The sequence below is a fragment of the Urocitellus parryii genome, chromosome 3 (genome assembly GCF_045843805.1).
Source record: "Urocitellus parryii isolate mUroPar1 chromosome 3, mUroPar1.hap1, whole genome shotgun sequence".
Taxonomy (NCBI): domain Eukaryota; kingdom Metazoa; phylum Chordata; class Mammalia; order Rodentia; family Sciuridae; genus Urocitellus; species Urocitellus parryii.
The window spans coordinates 89,160,412-89,183,054 of record NC_135533.1 but is presented as its reverse complement, the minus strand read 5'-3'; the positions used below and the strand labels follow the sequence as shown (position 1 = coordinate 89,183,054).

The following is a 22,643-nucleotide window of genomic DNA, read 5'->3' as shown; positions in this document are numbered from 1 at the left end:
TAAATAAATGTTGACTAATGGAAAGCAAAAGAGCCCTCATTTTTCTCTCACAGTCTGGAACACTCTACAAATTGCTCTTTGAGTATATTGAGAAATATGTTCTGCTCCCAATAATTTAGCATCAAGGAGGACTTAACCTATTGTATTTACTTGGATTCTTTCTGTGGCGTGGAATAGAATACCCATCTTAAATTAGAACAAGAAATAAAAAATTCATTTATTAACCAGTGAACCTGATTGAATTAGATGTGGCTTTGGTTCTGATGGAGACATCTAGACCCAGTGTCCCACTGTGTCTTCCCACATTCCTGCTCTGCACAGGCTCTGTACTCTGCCAGGCTTACCATTGCAGCCAGGCCTCACATGACCCCAGGTTCATGTGCAGCAGGGGAAACAGTGTCTCAGGTGATTCTTGCACAAACTGTAGCCACATGCTTATCCCTCGCCAGTGCCCATGGAAGGGGACAATGTCCAATGTGCATGCTGACCAAGTCTGGGTCAGGCAGTCTTCTTGGAGCTGAGAGTGGGGTCGTCTCAAAACAGATGACCTGAGAATAAGGGAAGAAATGCGTGTCCTACTGACAAAGAGAAGGAGAAGTGACCCCCAGGGGGTCAGTAGATAGGATGTATCCACTCTATGTACAGACCTCTTGGCTGTCTTCTGCGGCCTTTGGAGTTCACTGTCCCTCAGTAAAGTTTAGAGAAGGCATATTACCTTTAATGAGACAATGAGAGTTTCAGTGGTCTCTTTTGTTATGTTATTCCTATGTGTCTTGAGTGCCATTTTTGTCCATAGACAATGAAAAGACTGAAGTTGGCCCCAAATATCTAAACTACATGCAAGGGTTTGACAGCCCTTTTTAGGGATGTTGGCATCTAGGGGTTTTGGGGTATGGAGTTGAATTCAAATTTTCATGATCGGCCCTAGCTGTGCCTCTTCATCCACATAAGCTCCACATAAGTTCAAATAGATCAGTCATGTTAAGCTCTTTTCTCATCCATGTTTCACCTCATCCAAAAGGTCTTCCTGATTCTCAGTAACAACACTTAGTTATCTGAAAATTGTTTTCTTTTTCAATCAGTTTCCTCTCACTAATATTAAACTCCATAAGAATATTATTTTTCTGCCTTGGTTTTTGAAGCCTTAGCACCTATATGTGGTACATAGTAGGCACAAAATTAACAATTACTAGAATATGAATGAATGGCTTCCAGAACTGTTCTGCTGCTGCTGTCATAGGCACACACTGTGCTTTGTAAATGAAGTTGGATTCAGTAACTACTCTAGCTGAATCCCACCATAGCCATGTTATAATGGATGGGCCATGCAATGTAATGGAGTTATTAACTTTTAAAGTTTGTGCTTTATCCAAAAGACATATTACTGGATATTACTGGCTTTAGGCGAGGAATGAGTCTGGCCATCATGATAAATGGGACTTACATTTAAAGACAATAAGCATTGTACTCTTGAGTGTTTTATCTCGCACCACACAATTGCATCTTAAGACAAATGTGATTGCACTGTATAGAAACGGAATAAAGTTTGTTATTAATGCAATCTTGGAACTCACAGTCTCAGAATCTACTTGACAGAGATAACAGAGCCCCTGCTCTGTCCACAGAATGTTACCACAGTGCCAGGAAGTAGATTAATTTCCAGTGCCAGTTTCTCCATGCCTGCCTGCCCTCCACCAATCTTTGAGAAAGAGAGCAGAGTCCAGTGACTGCACTTGTTAGCAAGAGGGTCTGCACCTCCCTATTCCAGAGAGAACTTGGTGATTGGGTGTGAGCAGGAGCAGAGCCCAGTAGGCTGGGCTCCTTGACAAATTGAATTCATTTGGTGGAATGTGCAGGCTTAAACTCTGCAGAAATGAAATTGAATGAACATCAAGAGAAGCTCCAGAGCTTAGCACATTAGTGGACCTGCAAGCATAAGTTAACTTTATTTATAGATATTGCTCTTATGGTGAATGATCTAAAAAGATATCAATAAAATGAAAAGAAACTGAATCTCAATTTTCAGAATATTGCTTGCAGTTATCACTCTGTGAGTCTAAATGATTTAAATTTTTTCATTTCACTTTGTTGTTTTTAACGAACATATATGAGCACTTTCCAGGGACTAAGCATTGAGGATATAAAATTGGATAAGACAACCCTTGTTTTGGTTTTAGGAAGCACCCAATTAGAAGGAAGAGAGACAGATCTGCACATAACCAATTTTAGTATCTGAGATACATAGTATGAAAGGAGTCTATGAAATATATCATCCAGAGGTGGCAAATAATTCTTCTCATGATGTGTGTATATGTGTTAGTTTTATACTCTGGCTGTAGCTTTTATATCTAGTAATAATGGAAAAAACAAACATATAATTGATATTTGCTAAGTGATTTTTATGTCAGTCACTCTTTTGATTACTTTATATCTATAATCCAATTTAATTCTTGAGGTAGATCATGTGGGGTAGGTACTGGATCAACTTACTTTTACAAATGAAACTGAGGCCCACAGAGGTTCAATAACTTGACCGATGTTGTGTGGTGGAACTATTTTCAACTTGGCAACTCTTTGTTGACTGTCAGGAGCTGAGAACCTAGTGTTTCCATGATTGTTAGCAGAACTCTCCTACAAGGTTCCCTGTGTGTATGCATATATATGTATATTTTTTGGGGGGGCTATACTGGAGATTGAACTCAGGGGCACTCAACCACTGAGCCATATTCCCGGCCCTATTTTGTATTTTATTTAAAGACAGGGTCTCACTGAGTGGCTTAACGCCTCACTTTTGCTGAGGCTGGCTTTGAACTCTCAATCCTCCTGCCTCAGCCTACCGAGCTGCTGGGAATACAGGTGTGTGCCACTGCAGCAGGCTTCCTGTCTATCTTAAGGAGTGTTTTTCTTTCTTTCTTTCCCTCTGGTCTACTTTCTTCCTGTTTGGAATCCATGTGTGTGAGCCTCTAGGGTGACTTCACTAGTATCAGGGGAGAGACATATATGTAGTGAAATGGTGTTCATCGTTCTGTTTTAGAAAGCCTATTTCTTAGTAGTCCCTGTAGCAATTCTCACTGGATTCTCAGTGTTAGTCACTGGCATTGAGTCAGATTGCATTTTAATGTGCCAGCTGCTGCTGATAGCAAGTTCAGCCTGGGAGCATTGGTGAATTAGATTTTGTTTGAGTTCTTTCTTTTTTGACTTTTGACCACTTGCATGACCCCAGTGGGAGCTCAATTTCTTCACCTGCAAACTGAGATAAGGATGCATTTGCTCCCTCACTGATAGAGTCTTTTAGGCAGGACATTTATTCCCATGGGTGTTGGTTTGGTCAATCTGCCATGATGGTTTCCTCTGTGGGAGATGTTGTGTATGCTGTGTGTGCAGAGGCCAGCCCAGACAGGAGCTGTTCTCAGAGAGCTCACAGCCTCACTAGGGAGACAGGATGCCGATACATCCTTTGACACACAGTAATAATGTGAATTATAATAGTGATGGAAAGAAGCAGCTGCTATTTACCAACAACTTACTATGGTATCAGAATGAACTTCTGGCATGGGATTTCCTGATTATTTTTCAACTCACTCAAAAAATAAAGTTGTACACTGTACACATGTGTGGTATAAAATTAAAACATACAAAAGTGCATTACATGAAAAGTTAGTCTCTTTCACTGTCAATTTGTTGGTCCTCCTCTCCAAGGAAAATTTACTGTGAACATCTTCTATGTCTTTCAAGAATTCTTATTTATATACTGATAATATATGAATATCTATTCTTTTACATATACAGATGTAATCATATTATGTATAATTCTACATTTTTCACCTAGTATGCTTTCTCTACACAAACACACACACACACACACACACACACACACACACTGAGAGAGAGAGAGAGAGAGAGAGAGAGAGAGCGCGAGAGAGAGAAATATCAGTCTTTATCTCATTATAGCATAGCAATTAGTATACTTTCTTAGGGAATAAGGCAAAAATTTCATATCATGTGAAAGTATTATGATAAATAAATATGACACATAAGAACCAGGTGGGTTGGTGTATTGGAACTTAAACTAAATAGCTTCAGAAAATGCCTCTAGTTCTTGGGTACATATCCCATATTGAGAATGGAGACTGGAGCATGGCTCTGGGAATGGGATTGGGTATGGAGAGTCTCATAGTCATGTTAGTGTCCCGGACTCAACTTGAGCACCTGCTCTGTGATGAAGGCACTGATTCCCTGGCCTCTGGTTGACCGAGGCTGGTGAGAGGGTGCCACACTAGTAGAGATTGGTTGAGGAATTGGGTGGGGCAGAAGCAGCTCATGGCAGGGAACTCAAAGGACAAGGGTGCCATTTTGGGCTTCAGACCTACCAAATGACTTTCCTGCCTCTTCTTTTTCCATTGTTCTCCTTTTGCTTCCCTACAATACACCCACCAAACTTTGATGGTGAAATTCTACTCTTACTTCCAAATCTTCCCCACTACCCTCACTGCTCCTTCTTATAAACCCAAGAATACAGCAGTGGTAAGAGCTAACTTGTTTTCTCACTGTGCCAGAAACTGTTTTGAGCTCTGTTCATGAATTGACTCATTGAATCCTTACAACCACCATGTGAGGGACTGTTGTCATCCCCATTTTACAATCGAGGAAGGTTGAGGCACAGAAAGGCGCCCCCTTACAAAGTGGTAAAGCCCAGTTTCAAATTATTGCTGCCTGATGTGATAACCATGACTTCCATCATTCAATCCTCACCATGTCCATGAATTGAGTGTGGTTATCTCTGATTTTAGTGTCAGGGAATTGGAAGCTCAAGGGCTAAACAACTTTCCCAAGTTATTCTCTGAACTCTGCCCTGTGACCTGCTGCCTCTGCATACACCCTTCTGGTATTATTAGAGGCACCTGTCTTTATTCTTCCCACCACTTCTAGAGTCTCCTTTTCCTTCCCAACATAGCCATACTAGAAATTGTTCTTTGCATACCAAAGGCCATATTAAAGTGTCTGAGTGATTAGTATTCCTCACACAGAGGGCAGCCATGGGATACTAAAATTTTAAGGCATGTCTCACTGTAATAGATTTGAAATTGCATATGGAAAAGTAGAAGAACATTTGGTGTCTTGAAATTGACATCTTACCTCAAGTTCATCTGTGCTCTTGCCTGAAGTTTCATTTCCTTATTTTTATGTTCATGTCTGGCATATGATCAATAGATTTAATAATCTATCAAAGTTACCTGGGGCTTTTCTTGAAGTTGAGTGTGAAGTGGCTTCAGGATCAGACACCTGGGGCTGGCAGAGATTCCTGGTGTTTCTTCTGGTCTCTGTTGGGCTCTACTGAGTATGGTTTACATAGGTTCTCTGGCTGGGGAACTCCAAGATGGATATTCGGACTGAGTTATGATCGAGTGTCTGCTATGCTGGATCATTTTCATAAGCATAATTAGAGCATGTCCAACTCATGATTAAGTTCTACAAAGAGCCTATTTGCCTATTAATGTAACTGAACTTTGATTCTAAGACTTTTACTTCCAGAAGACTGTGCCCTGACATTTATGATTAGGTCTGAGAATGTCTGAGTTCTAGAAAGGCTGTATCTGTCTGATATAATCCTGTCGCCCCAACCCTGGAGCCTACTGCAGTCCTGTGCATACACTGAACAAGTCAGAAATATTGAGTGAGTGAATGGTTATATCTAGGGAGGTGAGTTTCTGAGAATGCTCCAAATATATTAGTTCCTCTGGTACTGGACTCTAACATTCCTTTCATGACTTGGTACTTGAGAATGATTCATGGTGTTTCTGACAGCACAGCCCTTAGGAAGTGGCATAGTAACCTTGGCTGTGACCTTCTTGGTTGCAATGGGTATTGCACAGGGTTGCTAAAATTAAACTGTTGCTTTGGCTTATTGCATTTGAGAAAATGTGCAGATATTATAAAATTTGACAGGGACTGGAAAATGGCCATGGAAATAAATTTCTATTAATCTCTCCTGTAGCTCAAAGCAATGTATATGTTGATGAAATTACATGGTTTTCTGCCAGTAGTATTTCCTGCATCAGTTCCTTTAATTGTATCATGGACCATATACATGATCATGTAGGATACTTAATTTAGTTCAACAATTCTTTTATGGATCACTAATATAAACTTATAGTTGTACCTAGATATATATAAAGGTAGTGGGTATTGATAATTCATTGTGTTATTTTATTTTCCTACTGATGTAATTAGGTAAAATAATATATGTGTAAAGGCCTAATGCAGAGTCAGACATACTGTAAAAGATTATTGAGTATTCAGTTTCCCATCCAGTGATGCACACATTTGTTTTTCCATCCGGTGACAATGCTATTAAAATGTCTTCTAACAGTCACATAGAGGCATTTTATATTTGTTGGTTTTTAAAGTAGGTGGCATTTACTCATACCTGTTCTAATTTGAACTTATTGCTCCCAGTACTCTATGATACAGGGTTATCTTATGATTCAGAGTCCCAGTTTATTCTTTTCTAAGCACTTGAGAGGTTCATAGGTATGTTTTCTTTGGGATGAAGAATTGGTGTTATCTATCATCATGTTTTCTGCCAGTCCTCTGTGGAAGTGGGATGGTCTGCCATCTGGGTGAGACTGTCAAAAGATGTTAGTCCTGCCACTTGGCAGTGCATGTCTCAAATACCAAGGTCTCTTTGATCAGCGACAGAGATCATCTACATTTGAGGTGCTTACTGGAGAGCTGGGTCTGCATACCCCTGCAGCAAGTCCCTGGTTGTGGTTGAGATCATTGTCAACATAAGAGACAGGCCAGCCACCTTCTCTCCAGGTCCTACAAACTCTGTAGTATCTGTTACAGTATCTACATTCTCCTTGGAAATGTTTTCAAGGGCATTATGTCTCTGGCTTTTGTTCCATCTTCATGGAGACCCAAATGCAACCATTATGAGGGTCAGTGGTCAGAGGCAAACCAACATTTCTTGTTTATTGACTGACCAGGTACTGTATGAGATGCTTTACCTGTGACATCTCACTTAATACGATAACCTGAACAGGTGGGTACCATATCTCCGTTTCGAGATGAAAAATCACAAGCTTATTTCACTTGGGTGACTTTTCCAATATTATAGTACATAGATACTAGTATGATAAACCCTGGGTCTCCTGGCCTTTGGCTTGTATCTGGCCATTTTGAGTGACCTTGCTCTCACTGTCCTATGCTTGAGTCACCTGATCTGATCTACCATACACTGTAATTAAAGGTCATCACCCCAAAGACGCTCTTGCTCTTTAAATTCCCCTTTTGAAATCATCTTTAAAATAGTCATTTATTTTTTTTTCTGAATGCTAAAAGACTTTACAACAGATCTACAACTTAGAATTTAAATTTGGAGATCATCTTGGGTGATAAATTTATTATCTCTTTATTAGGCCTCTAGGTTTCTGATCTAGCAGGGGGCTGAGCTGGAGTGGTGCTTGGTCAGCCTAGGAAAACTTTTCCTTCCACTTGAGGACATCAAGCCCTGGTAGGAATCATAATGGTTCTTTCCCAGGTGTTCCTCCTGCCTCTGCAGGGAAGGAGATGGAGATGTTTTATATTGCTGTCTTCTTTCTCTCGGCTTGGGTTTCATACCCAGTGAATGAATGGAGGTTGTATATGTGTTTATGTCCGGAAGCATCAAGAGGCAGATGGTTCTGAAGGCTGACACAGAGTGGGAACTTCCTGATGAACAGATGTCCCTTTTGGAGTGATGCAGATGGCCCAAGAAACATATGTTTTCTGGAACTTGCACCTATTGCCAAGGGTCTTTGTACCTCCCAATCAGGCAACCTGCACTGTCAGTATACCAAGGGACCATTGGCCTACCAGAAACCACGAGCAAGTGCAAGGCCTTTGTATGGCTTGGATCGTGGGGAAACTTCATGATTGTGTGTGTGTGTGTGTGTGTGTGTGTGTGTGTGTGTTGTCTGGGTGGCAAGAAATCCTTTGTTTTTGAATGTTCAAAACATTTTCATGACCCTTTTTATGAGAAACATAGTTTAGATAATATCAATGACAAATCCAGATGAGAGAATTAAGACATAGGAAATTTGGGAGCTTTCTCAAGACTATTTTCTACTGTACTTTGTGATTATGGTTCATTGCTGTGTGTCTCCTTCAGGCTTAGAGCCCTTGCTATTGGTTTTGGTGACACTGAAGAAATAAAGGAAAATGGAACGAGTATCAGGTCCCAGCATTGATTCAACAGCATCATGGATTTCTACTTTCTATTTTCTCTTCCTTGGATGTTAATGATTTATTTTGTTTTCTGCACAGAGAAATTCAGAAGATAGTCTGAGAAGTGGGTTATATGCCTTCTAAAGTATGTACCACCCGAAAGGGGAAAACCCAGAGCTGTTGCATATGTCTAGTTGTAAAATATTTTTCTTGTCTGTTTGATTTTAAGGGATCACTGTAATAAAGTTTTCTTTTTACTGATGAGGAGAGAGATATAGAGAGATGCCCAGCTGTGGATGCAGCTCAGTAGTGGAGCACTTACCTAGCATGCATGAGGCCCTGTGTTGGATCCCCAGTGCTGGGAGAAAACAAAAGAGATGTAGAGATATTAAAAGCCTTGACAAGATCACAGAGTAATTGAGTTTTAGCTCTAGAAACAGAATTTGGTCTTCTAATTTTCTGCTGAATTCTATTTTTACTGTTTCATCCTTTACATGTGTTAGGATTCAAATGCTTGTTATTTAATAATATTTAAACAGTTAATAGTATATCCTGTGATTTGCAAAATTCTATGAGACTCCCCATGTCAAAATGAATCTTTTCTTAATTTTCCATATTCAAGGCTTTTCTTATAAATAAAACATATTATATTGTGCAATAGGGAAAAAAACTTGGACTGATGGCGGATGTACATCTATCTCTTGATTTCTAGTTGATCACTTAGGAGATCTGAGATATACCCTATGTCTCTATGCTTCCCTTTCTTATTTCTTTTAAGTTACACTTCCAAGAAGCTGCCAGTCAGGCCCTCCCAAGCGCCCTGTTTACTTTCCTATCTCCAGTCTAGCTGGGACTTTGATCTTCTGCAATTCCCAGGATAATTTACCCTAAATATCCTTAAATCAACCAACTAAAAAAGAAACTAGAAAAGAACAATTATCTGTTGCATTAACCATTCATATTGAATGATGGGGAATGATCACATTTGCTGTGGTTTGAATATATCCACCACAAAGCATGAAGAGATTTATGGCAATTATAAAAAGGCTTGATCTGCTTTTGCACATACTCTTGATGATTTTCCTTCCACCAATCATGACACAGTAAGAAGGCCCTTGTTAGTTGTAGGTGCCTTGATCTTGAACTTCCTAATCTCCAGAACTGTAATAAGTAAATCTCTATTCTCATAAATGATCCAGTCTCAGGTATTCTGTTACAGCTGCACAGAATGGACTAAAACAATGTTATAGCTCTGTGAGGGAGGAAAATCACAGCTATTCTCTAAGACATAGTTCCAACATTGTTTTTTATTATCTTAGTGTAAAGCCTTTTAAGTATTAACCAGCACCCATTGGCATGTATTGGAAAAAACCAGAAGCAGACTTCTTAGATAAGAAAAGCCCCTGTAAAAAGTGTTCTCAGAGCAACTGGCATAAGCTGATCAGAGTATAATATAGCAGTCAGGGTACTCAGAGGTGCTGGTGTGAGGATAAGAGATCAAAATTCCATTCTATTTCATATAAAAAGCCAATGCAGATTGGAAAATTTATAATGCTTCAACTGATTATAATTGATATTTATAGTGTCTTCCACTAAAGATCCTGACAAGTGCTAGCAAGTCATCATTGTCACCTCTGTATGGCAGTGAACAATAAGGGTTCAGCATATGTTTGTTTAAGAAAGAGTCATGCTTATTAATAGAGGTGTCACAATATTTAGCAACTGTTTTGCTTGCACAGCTACAATTGTAATCACTTATTCTGTTATGCCATCAAGTCACTGAAACTTAGCTCTACCAGGTGACTGAGCACTGCTGCATTCATGTCCACTTAGCGGTGTGGAACTTGTTCCTTGGAGGTATCTTGCCTGCATCTTCCCTCAGACCTCACCAGCCTCCAGAGGCACAATGAATCACATGGAAGGAATTCAAATTTTCCTGGCTTGCAACTGCCTCCTTTCTCCCCCTAAAAGTCTTTCCCCAGTTGTTTGGGAGTTCTCAGGGGTGTTTTGTAGCATGTCTCGTATGTTAACCAATTTTCTCTTGGTTTTCCTCTGTGAAGCCTTCCTTCCTTGGTGTCCAAGGCACTTGGACACATCCTGCCACTCTGACTGATATCCTCTTTAGGATGTTGCTTCTCTGGCCTCTTAGGGACTCCTGGGTGGTTTTGTGGGTATCACTATGCTGAAACCAAGTGTGTTCTGTGCACACACGGAAAGTGTTCCTCTCCTTCATTTACTTACTCCTATGACCTCTGCCTGCTGTTCCTTTCCCCACTGGGTCTCAGGCCTGGTGTGTGGGGTCCTATGGAGAGCAGGTCATCCTCTTTATACTCCTCTCCAGCCAGGGGTGGTATTTAGACCATCAGCTCAGGAAACAAATGTCTGCAGACTGCCTCCTTTCCCCTTCTCCAGTCTACTCCAGATAGGTCTGGCATCGGCTAGGCACCCTATAACATAGCACTGGCCATAGAAACAGTAGCTTTGTGCTTGGTAGGAGAAACACTGTGATTCACAGTGCAGTGGACGGAGGCAGAGTCACAAGCCAGAATTTGCAGGTTGTCAGTGGAAAAGGAAGCAGGCTGGTCAGTATGGTATTTGGAGGTAGAGGAAAAATAAAGCCAACCATTATTTACTAAGTTCTTCCTAAGCACATGTTTACTAGGTACTGATGTTACATACACATACTCAGGCATACATAAGTACATACATGCAGGTGTGTGCACACTCACAGACAGACATACTTCATTCTTTTTTCAACCTACAACAGGGGTTGTTCCTGATAGGTGCCAGGCATAGTGGAGGCACACTACACAGGTTATTTTATTGAATCTTCCCAGTACTCTTAAGCCATTTCTACTTTGCAGGTAAAGACACGATGCCCACAGAAGCTAGTAGCAGATGAACCTGAGATTCTGACCCTGGTTTATTTGAGTTGAAAGCTGTAGCTCTTTCCTTAGTACAGCACAGGAGCCCCAGAGACCCCACTTAACTCTCCCCAGCACCGCATTTCCAAATCTTTGCCTCAGAGGCTCTAACCTTATTTATTTCACCAGAACCAGAGCTCTGAATCTGAATCGCCCATGTTTTCTCCATAAGAGGTGTTGGATCTGGTGCTCAGATTCTATAGTGTAGTAGACTTTTGAGGACATTTGAGAATCGAAGTGCTTTAAGGTATTGCTTGTATAATATATCACATTCTAAGTAAATTACTTACAAATAAACTTGGAGCATATTCAAATATATATTCAAATACATGTAACACACATGTAGTGAGTACCCTTTGAAAATTTGTAAATTGGATATTGATATAATGAAAATAGCTGCATTTATTTAAAATGCTTCCATCAGTGTCCAAGATCATCTTCCTTGGCCATGTGGGAGAACTGAGGAGCTGGGAGCCTCTTTCACCACATGAAAGCCACTTGAAGTTCTGGCAAAGGCTGTGCCCGAGACCCCTCTCTGTAAGGAGGGAATTGCAGTGGTTTAAACTTGAAATAAACTTTATAGTAAGATCTTAATGATACAGGGAATTCTAAAGTTTAATGATAATTTAAATTCATGTTTCCTCCATCTTACTGCTCAGGGTGAACCTCCAGCAGAAGATAATTCAATTTTGAAGCTGAATTAAGTTTCATAGTCACACTCACCGAAGCAGATAATGTCTCTTTATGCAATTCAAGTAAATTCGTACTAATTTCAGTTGTGAAAATCAACTTCTCTGCTATTGCAACTGTGACTGATATTATTTTCATAATTTTCAAAATCCAATGAATATCCAGGGCATTTCCTTATCTGTCTAATTCAGATTTAGAATGGGGGGCTTGCTGCAGCAGCCTTGGTCTGGGAAGTCTTGCCTCTCCTCTTTCCACCAACCCACCTGATTAGGATCAGGTGCCCTCCTCTGGTGCTCCCAGGCTCTGACCATGGTTGCCCTTCCCTGATGGTTTCCACCTCCCCACAAGCTCCTTTGGGGAGGTTGGAGTTGCCTCAGATTCCTGCCTTCCCTAGCTCACTCAGTGTGTAGCCCTCAATAAGTAGTTATTAAATAATCAAACCAGTGAATCATTCCCATGTTCTTCTAGTTGAGGAACTGAATGGGAAGAGTGAATGGATAGGTAACTTCCATATGATCATGTGAATAATCGGAGCCGGTGCTGGCAGCAATCAGTGCCTGCCCAGAAGAAGGCTACAGACAGACAGACATAGCTGGCCTCTGAGAATATAATAGCCAGGGAAAGGAAAAGACAGAACCCATCAGGAGCCAACATGATGCTAATGAGTGACCTGTTGGGGTCTCATTAAATGGAAAAGGAAACAAGAAAGAAAGTGAGTTCTTCCAGGGAGAGCAGAGACACTGAAGTGGGAATGTATAAAGTGTTTGTAAAACTGCTTGTCCAAAGGCAAAAACTCATTCGATTCAATAAAAGGGTGGAGGGCAGATGGCAGAAGAAAGTTCAGATAAAAATTCAGCTTAGGGTGTTTATGTGGATGTTTAATATGTGATATGTGTATACAATGCGTAAAACCTGCTACCCGTGTTTTCAGAATATTCTTGGTTTGATATGAAGGAAAGATCATTGAAGATATGTTAATTGGCCAGAGCTTACAACAACACACATTTATTGAGTCTTTGTCCTGGTACTGGATTAGTTACTGGGTGGGGGAAGATGCAGAAATGAGGGCCATTCTGTCAGTGGCCTTAAGGAACGTTCAGCCCAAGAAAGAAGCTGTAACCTGAGCCTAAATGAAAATAAAACAGAATGATAAAAGTATCAAAGGTAGTCTCCCAATAATCAAATTGAAAAAAAAAATTCATAGAGGCCCAAATGTAGGAGAATCTGTATGCAATTAGGAAATGTGTTCAAAGCGATCCTTGAAGAACGGGCAGAATTTAAACCTGTAAAGAAGGCAATGTCATATTATGAGTTGTGGTGACTATTTTTATGGAGCAGGTGGACATATTTAAAAATGATGTACCAATGTTGGCTTTGTTACCCTGAACACCCTGAGCAGGCCCAAGGGCTTAACTCAGGGCTGTTGGTGAAGGTGTTCTTTGCCACAGGTGTTTGGATAGAGTGAACAGAATCAAAGTGAACCTGAGGCACCAGGGACTGGGAACAGCAGAATCTGTTCAACTGCTCCCCGCCCCAATTTGATAAGAGCTGGGGATAGGCTGTAAGTGGCCCCCACCCAACTTCCTTCTCTTCCCACTCTCTGAAATTCTTCTAGTGCTTCCAACAGAAGGTCCAGGAGAAGTTAGAGGGCCAGAGTGCTCCCCAAGCCACGGACCCCTCCCATGGCCCAGAGAAGGGGAGAATGGATTTGAGTTGGCAAAAAACATCCTTCACGGATACACAGCATTTTCTTTTCAAGTAGTTTTTCCGCCTGATACTGAAAGTTCATTACAAGAATTCAGCTAAAGATTAAGTCCCCACTGGATAGCATTTCAAGGCACTTGTATTACCGATAATACCAGAAATAACTTACTTTAAGTCAACTTTGTGTTCCTCTGAGGTTATAATATTGCTCCCTAGGAAAAAAGAAAAATGTAGCGATGCTCAAATAAGTTGGTTTTATTAAGGAAAAGAATATTTGATTACCCAAGACCTTGCCCTTTGTTTCAGCTGGGTAGTTGGCAGAGACAGGACTCCAGAGAATAAAGCTCTGAGGAGATTGCAGCTGCAGAAGTGTGCTTAGTTCCCCTGTCCACTCTTTTCCCTTGAGGCATGAGTGTGGTTTTCTCTCGAGGCCATTTTAGAAGTTCCAGGTCTCTGTAATGTCTTCCACTGTTCCTGAGGAGGTATCCATGGGAGGATTTGACTCAGGCTTTCTGGAAGAGAGGCTGACCATGATGAGCTCAGCTGGGTGGGCCTGCACACTGTCCTGGGAATAAATCTTTTGAATTGCCCACTGCATTGCGTCTCTATTTACTTTTCCTAATTTCCCCAAGAACCTTTGGTTTATTAAGAGAACTGGTTGTTTTCTTTAGCGGGGATTTCCTGATAAACAATTTAAAGGCTTCTCTTTTTAAAAAAAACTCTACTCTGCTAAATAAATAAATACATGAATGAATAAATAAATAAAGGAAATATCCAAAGGCTTCATCCTCATCCATACTAGCATGGTTTCTTCCACACAGCTGTTTCAAAGCACAGATCTAGTAAAATAGTTCTGATTCATATGCCTTTGGTGTCATCAGGGTTGGCATTAACAGGACATGGGTTTGGAGTTTGTCTTGAAACAGAATCAATACTTCCTTCTTTCCTTTCTTACTTCCTCCCTCCCTTCCTATCTGAAAACAGGAGCTTATCTAATTATTCTGTCAACCTATACTTCAGACACTCTGCACTCCGGCCCTTTCCCTGTACAGGTTTCTAAGTGCTGTAGCAGATGACTACAAGCTGGGTGCCTTAAGGCAAGAGAATCTTATAAAATATTACATATTTTATTTATCAATGGATCTGGAGGCCAGATGTCCAAGATGAAGATGGTATCCATTTCCCTCCGATGGTCCTAGGGAAAAAATCCTTCCTTGCCTCTTCTCAGCTTCTGGTGGCTCCTGATGATCCTCCGTAGCCCCTGGCTGGTATCTATGTCCCTGATGTTTCTCCTTTCTACTTCAAGTGGCTATTTCTCCCCTTCTTGTCAGGGTCATTGGACTTAGGGTATCCTTTAATCCAATAGGATGTCACCTTGACCCTTACTATATATATCACTATTTCCAAGTATCACTGCAGTAGGTGGGACATAATGTCCCTCCTCCCCCTCATTCATGTCTACTCAGAATCTCAGGATTCGATTTTATTTGGAAGTTGTCTTTGCCAATATGCTCACTCATATTTAGGACTGGCCCCTAAATCCAACTATGGGGTCTTTTAAGAAGGAGAAAGGATAGAAATAGGAAAAAAAAAACATGTGAAATAGGAGGAATAGATTGAAGTAATACAGATCGAAGTCAGGGAATGTTCAGAATGGTCGGGAGCCCCCAGAGATGAGGAAAAGGTGAAGAAGGAATCTTCTCATTGTCCTTCAGAGAGTATGTTCCCACCAACATCTGGGTCTTGGACTTACAATCTCTCGAACTGCGAGAGAATAAATTTCTGCTATTATAAACCACCAAGTTTGTGGTCAACTCTTATTGCATCCTTAAGAAACAAATGTAGTCACACTCTGAGCCTCCAGGCAGACATGATATGAAGGAAAACCTGCTCTAGTTCACAGCACTTTTGCTGCGAGGGGAGTTGGCTCATGTGATCTTACCTGCTTTACAGATGAGGCCCTGGGTACTAAGGGAGAGGGCAGAGCAGGGCCTTGAGGTCACTTTTTTAAAGTTGAAGTTCAAAGCTCCCCCCCCCCCTGGAGATTAAAAGAATTCTCTGGGTTTCTGGAAAACTATTTCTTTGGGGTCAATTGTGAGTTTATCAGATTATATAAACAGTCTTACTATTTTTAAAATGTGGTCTAGGATCCTTTTGTGTTTTCACAGAGCCCTGAACAAAAGAGAAGCCTGAGAAAACTCATCCCCTTCCCCTCCCCGTGAGGTTTTTTTTTTTTTGGTTTGGGGGGGTGGTCTTAATTAATTGTTGGCCTTGTTGTTTACCTTCTTTCCCTCTTTCACATTTTGAAATAAAGATTTTTCCTTCACAGTAGCTAAGGAATGGACCCTGGGTGGGTAGTTTAATGATCCACTACTCAGAGGGATGAGCAACCTCTGAGATTTCTGATCTAGGGCTTTCCTACTGCAATTCGTTGATTTACTGGAATTTCTTAGAAGGGAAAAGTAGGTTATGTTTCCATCATTTGTGGCAACATTTAATTTAGCACTCCATGTTTTGATAAACTGAGGTAACAAAGAATCTGCACACAACAATTTTTATAAAAATACTGCCCAAAGGTGACCTTCCTCAGGATTTGTTTTCCAGAATTCTCTTTCTAGACTGGTGAATCTCTAAACCTTGTGGGCAGGACCACCTAAGTAATTTTCAACTTTTCCTGCACAGTGAAAATTTGGGGCCCCTTGTTCAAAATCATGAAGAACTTAAAAATGGCCACATCAGAGTATAAAATTGAGTGTGGAGGTTCTTGTGAGCACAGGCCATTGGATTCAGACTGTTGACTCTGGCCCTGATTCTAGGATGGTGACCTAAGAAGAAATGGAAGAGGTGTAGGGCAGAGGTGAGGGTTGGGGAGTTAAAGATGCTGAAAGGAAGGAATAAGAGGGGGGAAAAGAGAAAAATAAAGGCCCCAAAATAAAGGGGTGGGAGGAGACATCTCCAGGGAAGGAGGAGGGAGAATACCCTAAGGAAGGAATGGGAGACGGGGAAAGGAAATGTACTAGATCATCTGCATGGAGCCCACCCCATGGCTCCAAGTTGCTGCCTGTGGGGTGTCTTCTTTCCCTAGGATCCTCTCACCACATGCCAAGCCTCTGACTTAAAGAGTCAGTGTGGCAGTCCCCTCCTCATGGAGACACCCAAATTCTCAGGCAGAGTGTGGGACACTTTGCAGATAGTTCCCTAGTTGTATTTTTGCTCCTTCATTTGTACTTGTACTTAGCCAGATCTCTCCTCTTCTCTATTCTTCTACCCTCACCCTGTTTTGCTCTGTCTCCTGGAAGGCCTGCTACAGGACAAGCATCCTCAATCCGACCAATCTCTTATCTGACATGTTCCAAAATCCGAAACTTTTTGAGTGCTGAACTGATGCTACAGTTGGAAAATCCCACACCTGACTTCATGCGGCTTGTCACAGACAAAGTGCAAGCACACTAAAAATATGGCATAAAATCACCTTCAGGCTCTGGGTGTAAGGTATTTAGACAACATAAATGAATTGTGTGTTTACACTTGTATCCCATCCCAAAGACGTCTCATTATGTATATGCAGATATTCTGAAATTAAACAAAAAAATCTGAAATCTGAGATACTTCTCTGATTCCAGGGATTTTAGAAAAACGATACCCTACCTGTTCTCCAGCCTGGAAGGATGATTCTGGAAAACAGACTGCTGAGGGAGGCTATCCTTTTCTTCTTTAGAACCTGGAACTTACCTCTATTTTGGTTCTTATAAGTTGACTGGAAACTCCATCAAGTCAGGCTACATGTCCGTGTTTGTCCCCTGCTCAGTCTCCAGTACTTAATATTGTGCTGGGTACGAAGCAGGCTTTTAATTAAATATCTGCTTATTGCATGATTGGGCCACTCTGAATTATTATTGATGACCCTTACTCATTCACACTCAGGACTTTGATTTCATTTCCTGCTGCAGAGGTTATATTTTATTTTTCTCCAAATTTCAAGGGGAAGGATGCTTCTAGAACAGTGATTCTTAACTGGGGCTATTGACAAAGGTTACTCAGGGAGTTTTTAAGAATCCCAATGTCTAGACTGTACCCCAGAATTCTTAAGTAAGAATCTCTAAGATTAGGACTCAGGCATCAGCCTTTATTAACTGTCTCTAGGTGATTGAAACATGAAGCCAAATTTGGGAACCAGTGGTGTTGATGTGGCTCTGATCTCTCCGGGGGGGGGGGGGGGAGGCAGTAAAACTTCATCTGGTTGTGTGAGACATCACATGTGACCACTTTCCACCTAGCCTGGGATTGAGTAACTCACCCTCATATTATTTTTTCCTGAGTATGCCCTCCGAGTCTTGTTCTTTTACACACGCTCATATTTCTTTCTTCCCGGTTGGATAAAAGTTATCATATCCTTGCTACAGATAAAACCACAGTGCTCAAAAGATTTCATAGTCCGTTCAAAGACTCTGGGCTAAGTGGTGGCTCAGATTTGCCTGTTTTGAATTCACTCATCTTTCTACGACAATTGCTTTACCATTCAAAAGTTGATAATTCTCAATTAGTCAATTAGCCCTTTTACAGAGGGTTTGGGGGAACTAAGTTTTAAAAGTGTTTTGTCTGCATGGAGTAACTTCTTCAACTGAACTTGGCTGGATTAGTCACTCACTGGAGAGTCCTTTGCTTGTTGAAGACTTACAAAGGAGCTGGGTGTACTCCTGTAATCCCTGTATCTTGGAAAGATGAGGCAGGAAGATCCTGAGTTTAAAGCCAGCCTCAGCAATTTAGCGAGGTCCTAGTGCAACTCAGTGAGACTCTGTCTCTAAAGACAATGTTTAAAAAAGGGCTGGGGAAGTGGTTCAGAGGTTAAGCACCCCTGGGTTCAATCCCTAACAACAACAACAACAAAAAAAACAAAAAAACTTACAAAGACCCCCTTCTTTCTTTCTTTACCACTTTCTGTATGGTTTGCTCTCTAATTCTGTACAGTTTGGTCACCAATTCCTAAAATGACTTTCTGTATGGTTGGGTCACTCATTCCTGCCATTGTTCTTTCTTAAGAACTGACTATAGCCCACTTGAAGGGGCTGGGCACTGAAGTTTGCCTTGAAGGAACAAGGAAAAGACAAAAAATGGGAAAGAAATGCTAGAATGGCGAGTAGTTGAAGCAGTCAGAAGGAAGGGGTTACCTCTGAGGGACAGGGTGGGAGAGAAGGGAACAGGCATGAAGTGTGGAGGGAGAAGTTTGCCACCCGTGTTATTAACTCAGAGACATTCTTGGCCCTCTGCTGAGAGTTGCTTATTTTCAGTTGAGTTAATTCAATGAGCAAAGTAAGTGTTGGAATGGGAAGTTGCAGGGCTATCTGACTTCCAAGTTAGCTCTCAGGTTTCTTGCACAGACTGCAGAGGTATTTGCACACGACTTTGGGAAAGACACTGTGAGGCGGTAGCAGTGTCTTTCCCATATTCTATGATGCTTTTTGATTCTCATTTCACTTTTTGGGGAGCACTTGTTTTTCTTTCTGAAAACAACAAAAGGCTTTGGATTATCAGCTTCAGTAGTTGATGGCTTACCTAGTTCAGTGTATTTGCTTTTGTGCTAGATTTTCTTCAGTGTGTTAGAGAGTCATCCATAAATGGATTTTAAAGTAAGAGCTGTGTTTATATCTCCCTCCTTGACTCCCCCACCCTCTTTTGTCTTGGCTCTCATTTCCTGTCTTGCTTAGAAGCTCTTGTAAGTCTCTTTGATCATTCATTGTCTCAGGAAATTTGAATTCAAGAGGAGTGTGTAGGCATTTGAGCATTCATTGTACCTGTCTTTGAGTCTGTGTAACCAGGAGAGATTGGGAGCTGTTTCTGTCATAGCTTAGGCCTGGAGCAGTTTGTACTTTGACTTAAAGACAGTGTGACAAGGATAGTTACATGGAGGGGGGATGGGTTTAGAATATTTTAATTGCTATTCTAGTGCATGTCACGATGACATGATCTACAAAAGAAAATTTCTCTAAAGGATTTCACTCTACACCAGTCACATTTTGTTCATTCAGAAGAGACAGAAGCACCGTGAGTTTCCATTTTCTCAAGAGTTAGATTTTATATAAAGTTCTGGGGTGGGAGGTCTGACTATGGAGAAATGAACTAACTTGGCACCTTGTATGTATGCCAATTTCTCAGAGTCCAGATTTTTCAAAAGTATCTTATGAATTATTTCCCTTTCTTTTTTTTTTTTTTAAAGAGAGAGTGAGAGGAGAGAGAGAATTTTTTTTTAATATTTATTTTTTTTAGTCCTCAGTGGACACAACATTTTTGTTGGTATGTGGTGCTGAGGATTGAACCTGGGCCACACGCATGCCAGGCAAGCGCGCTACCGCTTGAGCCATATCCCCAGCCCGAATTATTTCCCTTTCTATTTGATTACTTGATTTTTAACTTTGGAATTTGAATTTTTTTTCCCAACACACAGGCAAACTAAAAATTAGAATAATGAACATCCTTTAACTCACCACCTAGATTTTACAATTGTTATAATGTGTTGGTTCTTGGCTCCAATTAGGCAATTTTTAATGTGTTATTTATAGGGTCTTTTCTAAATCTGTTAGTTTTAACTCGTCAGAATTTTTCAAAGATAGAGACCAATTCTACCTATGTACCAAAAAAAAAAAAAAAAAAAAAAAAAACTAAACTAAAAAGTAGCAAAAGAAAAAACAAAGGAGGAAAGAACAATATCACTGACAGTTGCTACCCTGCTGGTTGCAGTAAAGCATGCTTGTTTTCGGTGAATGGTATCTGTCTGCATCCTTCCATCTTTTTACAAACAGGCTATCAAGAGTTGACTGTCAGGCCTAGCTGAGCACAGGGGTTTGACATGAGATCCCTTGTTTGTAACTGACTGTAGCCACTTCCAGAACAAAACATTCAGATGACTATCAAATGGCACAGTCTTTCATTCTTTTTAACTCTTACTGATGTGCTCATTGAGATAAAGAGACATCTGATAGCAGCACCCTTGGTGTGGTCCCCATGGCAGTGCCACCTGTCCAGGCCACCGTGACTGCATGCTGCCACTTATATGGGGGGGGGGGTCTTGTTGAAACTCATTACCCAGGGCCTTTGGTTCCTTGGAGGAGATAGTCAGCCTCCACATAACCACGTGGCAGGCAGGGAATGAACTGCATTGTGCAGCATGGAAGGGGGTCAGCTAAGGGAACACAATGGGCTATTTTTAAAGCCCTGACAACAATCTGATACATTTGAGAATGGTTGTTTGAGGAAAGCACCTAGAACAAAGTGTCATTGGAAAATATTCTATTCAATGTCATCTGGTATGAAACTTTCTTTTTTTCTATTGCATATTTAACTTTCAGAAATTGCTTTGATATTATCAAAAGATATAATATAAGCAGGGTAACACTTTCTCTGTTATCTCCCCTTTGTGTGTTGACACATACAGCTATATATAGTGGCAGAAAAGTGTCATCCACTTAAGCTAAGGAAGTAGGCAGGGCTGTCTAGAAAAAGTGCCTAAGAAGACACATTTGAAGCTAAAGCAGTAATAAAACTTTGTAGTGGCTTAAACTGTGGATTATAGTTTATAAATTCTTTTTTATTGTAGTAGTGCTGGAACTTGAACCCAGGGCTTACTGGCATGCTAGGTAAGCATTCTACCATTGAGCTATACCTCAGTCTTTTTTAAGATTTTATTTTGAAAGAGTCTTGCTAAGTTGCTCAGGCTGGTCTTGAATTTGGAATCCCTCCTTCCTCAACATCTCAAGCAGCTGGGATTATAGGTGTGCATCACCATAACTATCATGACCTATTTCTTCTTCTTTTTAAAAATAATTTTTAAACTTGTTTTAATTAGTTATACATGACAGTAGAATGCATTTATGCACTTTGATATATCATACATAGATGGGATATAATTTCTCATTTTTCTGAGTGTATATGTTACAGAATCATATTGGTCATGGAGTTACATATATACATACAGTAATAATGTCTGTTTCATTCTACTATCTTTCCTATCCCTATATCCCCTCCTCTCCCATCCCATCACTTCCCTCTATCTAATCTAAAGGTTAGGGCATATTAGCAAAAACATTTGGAGTTTGGTTTTGTGGGATTGGCTTATTTCACTTAGCATGATATTCTCCAACTCCAACCATTTACTAGCAGATGCTATAATTTTACTCTTCTTTAAAGCTGAGTGATATTCCAGTAAGTATATATACCACATTTTCTTTATCCATTCATCTATTGAGGGACACCTAGTTTGGTTCCATAGTCTAGAAAACATTAACAAATTTCTATAGACCTCTTTATTCTTAAAGGGTAAAAATATCATGATCAAAATCCAGGGAGATTTTCTTCATACTTGTGGGCAGATTGAAACATTTCTGAAGAAAGTAGATTAATTGGACTAGAATTCTGTTAGCATACATTTTTTTTTTGAGAGAGAGAGAGAGAGAGAGAGAGATAGATTTTTAATATTTATTTTTAGTTTTCGGCAGACACAACATCTTTGTTTGTATGTGGTGCTGAGGATCGAACCCGGGCCACACGCATGCCAGGTGAGTGCGCTACCACTTGAGCCACATCCTCAGCCCCAGTATACATTTTTATAATTAAAATATATGAAGTGAACCAATTAAATTAGGTAAGTGATATATGTTGTCAAAATTTATTCATAAGCTTATTTACTGTTATGGTTTGGATGTGAGGTGTCCCTTAAGATGTGTGAGACAATGCAAGAAAGTTAGAGGAGAAATGTTTGGGTCATGACAGGCTTAACCCAATTGGTGAGTTAATTACCTGATAGGGATTAAGTGAGTGGTAACTGAAGACAGGTAGGGTGTGGCTGAAGGAGGTGGGTCATTGGGGGCATGCCTTTGGGGTGTAGATTTTATATCTGGTGAGTGGTGTCTCTCTCTGCTTTCTGATCATTTTGTGAGTGGCTTCCCTCTGCCACACTCTTCCACCATGATGTTCAGCCTCATCTTGAGCCCTGAGGAATGGAGCCAGCTCCCTGTGGACTGAGACCTCTGAGACCGCAAATAAATTTTTCCTCCTCTTATTGTGCCATGGAAGGGACACTGCCCCGCCCGACACCTTGATTTCAGCCCATTGAGACCCATTGTA

General features: G+C 40.7%; 1 protein-coding gene across 3 annotated transcripts in view; it reads left to right on the top strand.

Moving 5' to 3' along the window:
- The window catches only part of Pde1c (phosphodiesterase 1C), a 588,396-nt gene that overhangs the window by 363,244 nt on the left and 202,509 nt on the right, over positions 1 to 22,643 (top strand). The gene's annotated exons all lie outside the window — the stretch shown is intronic.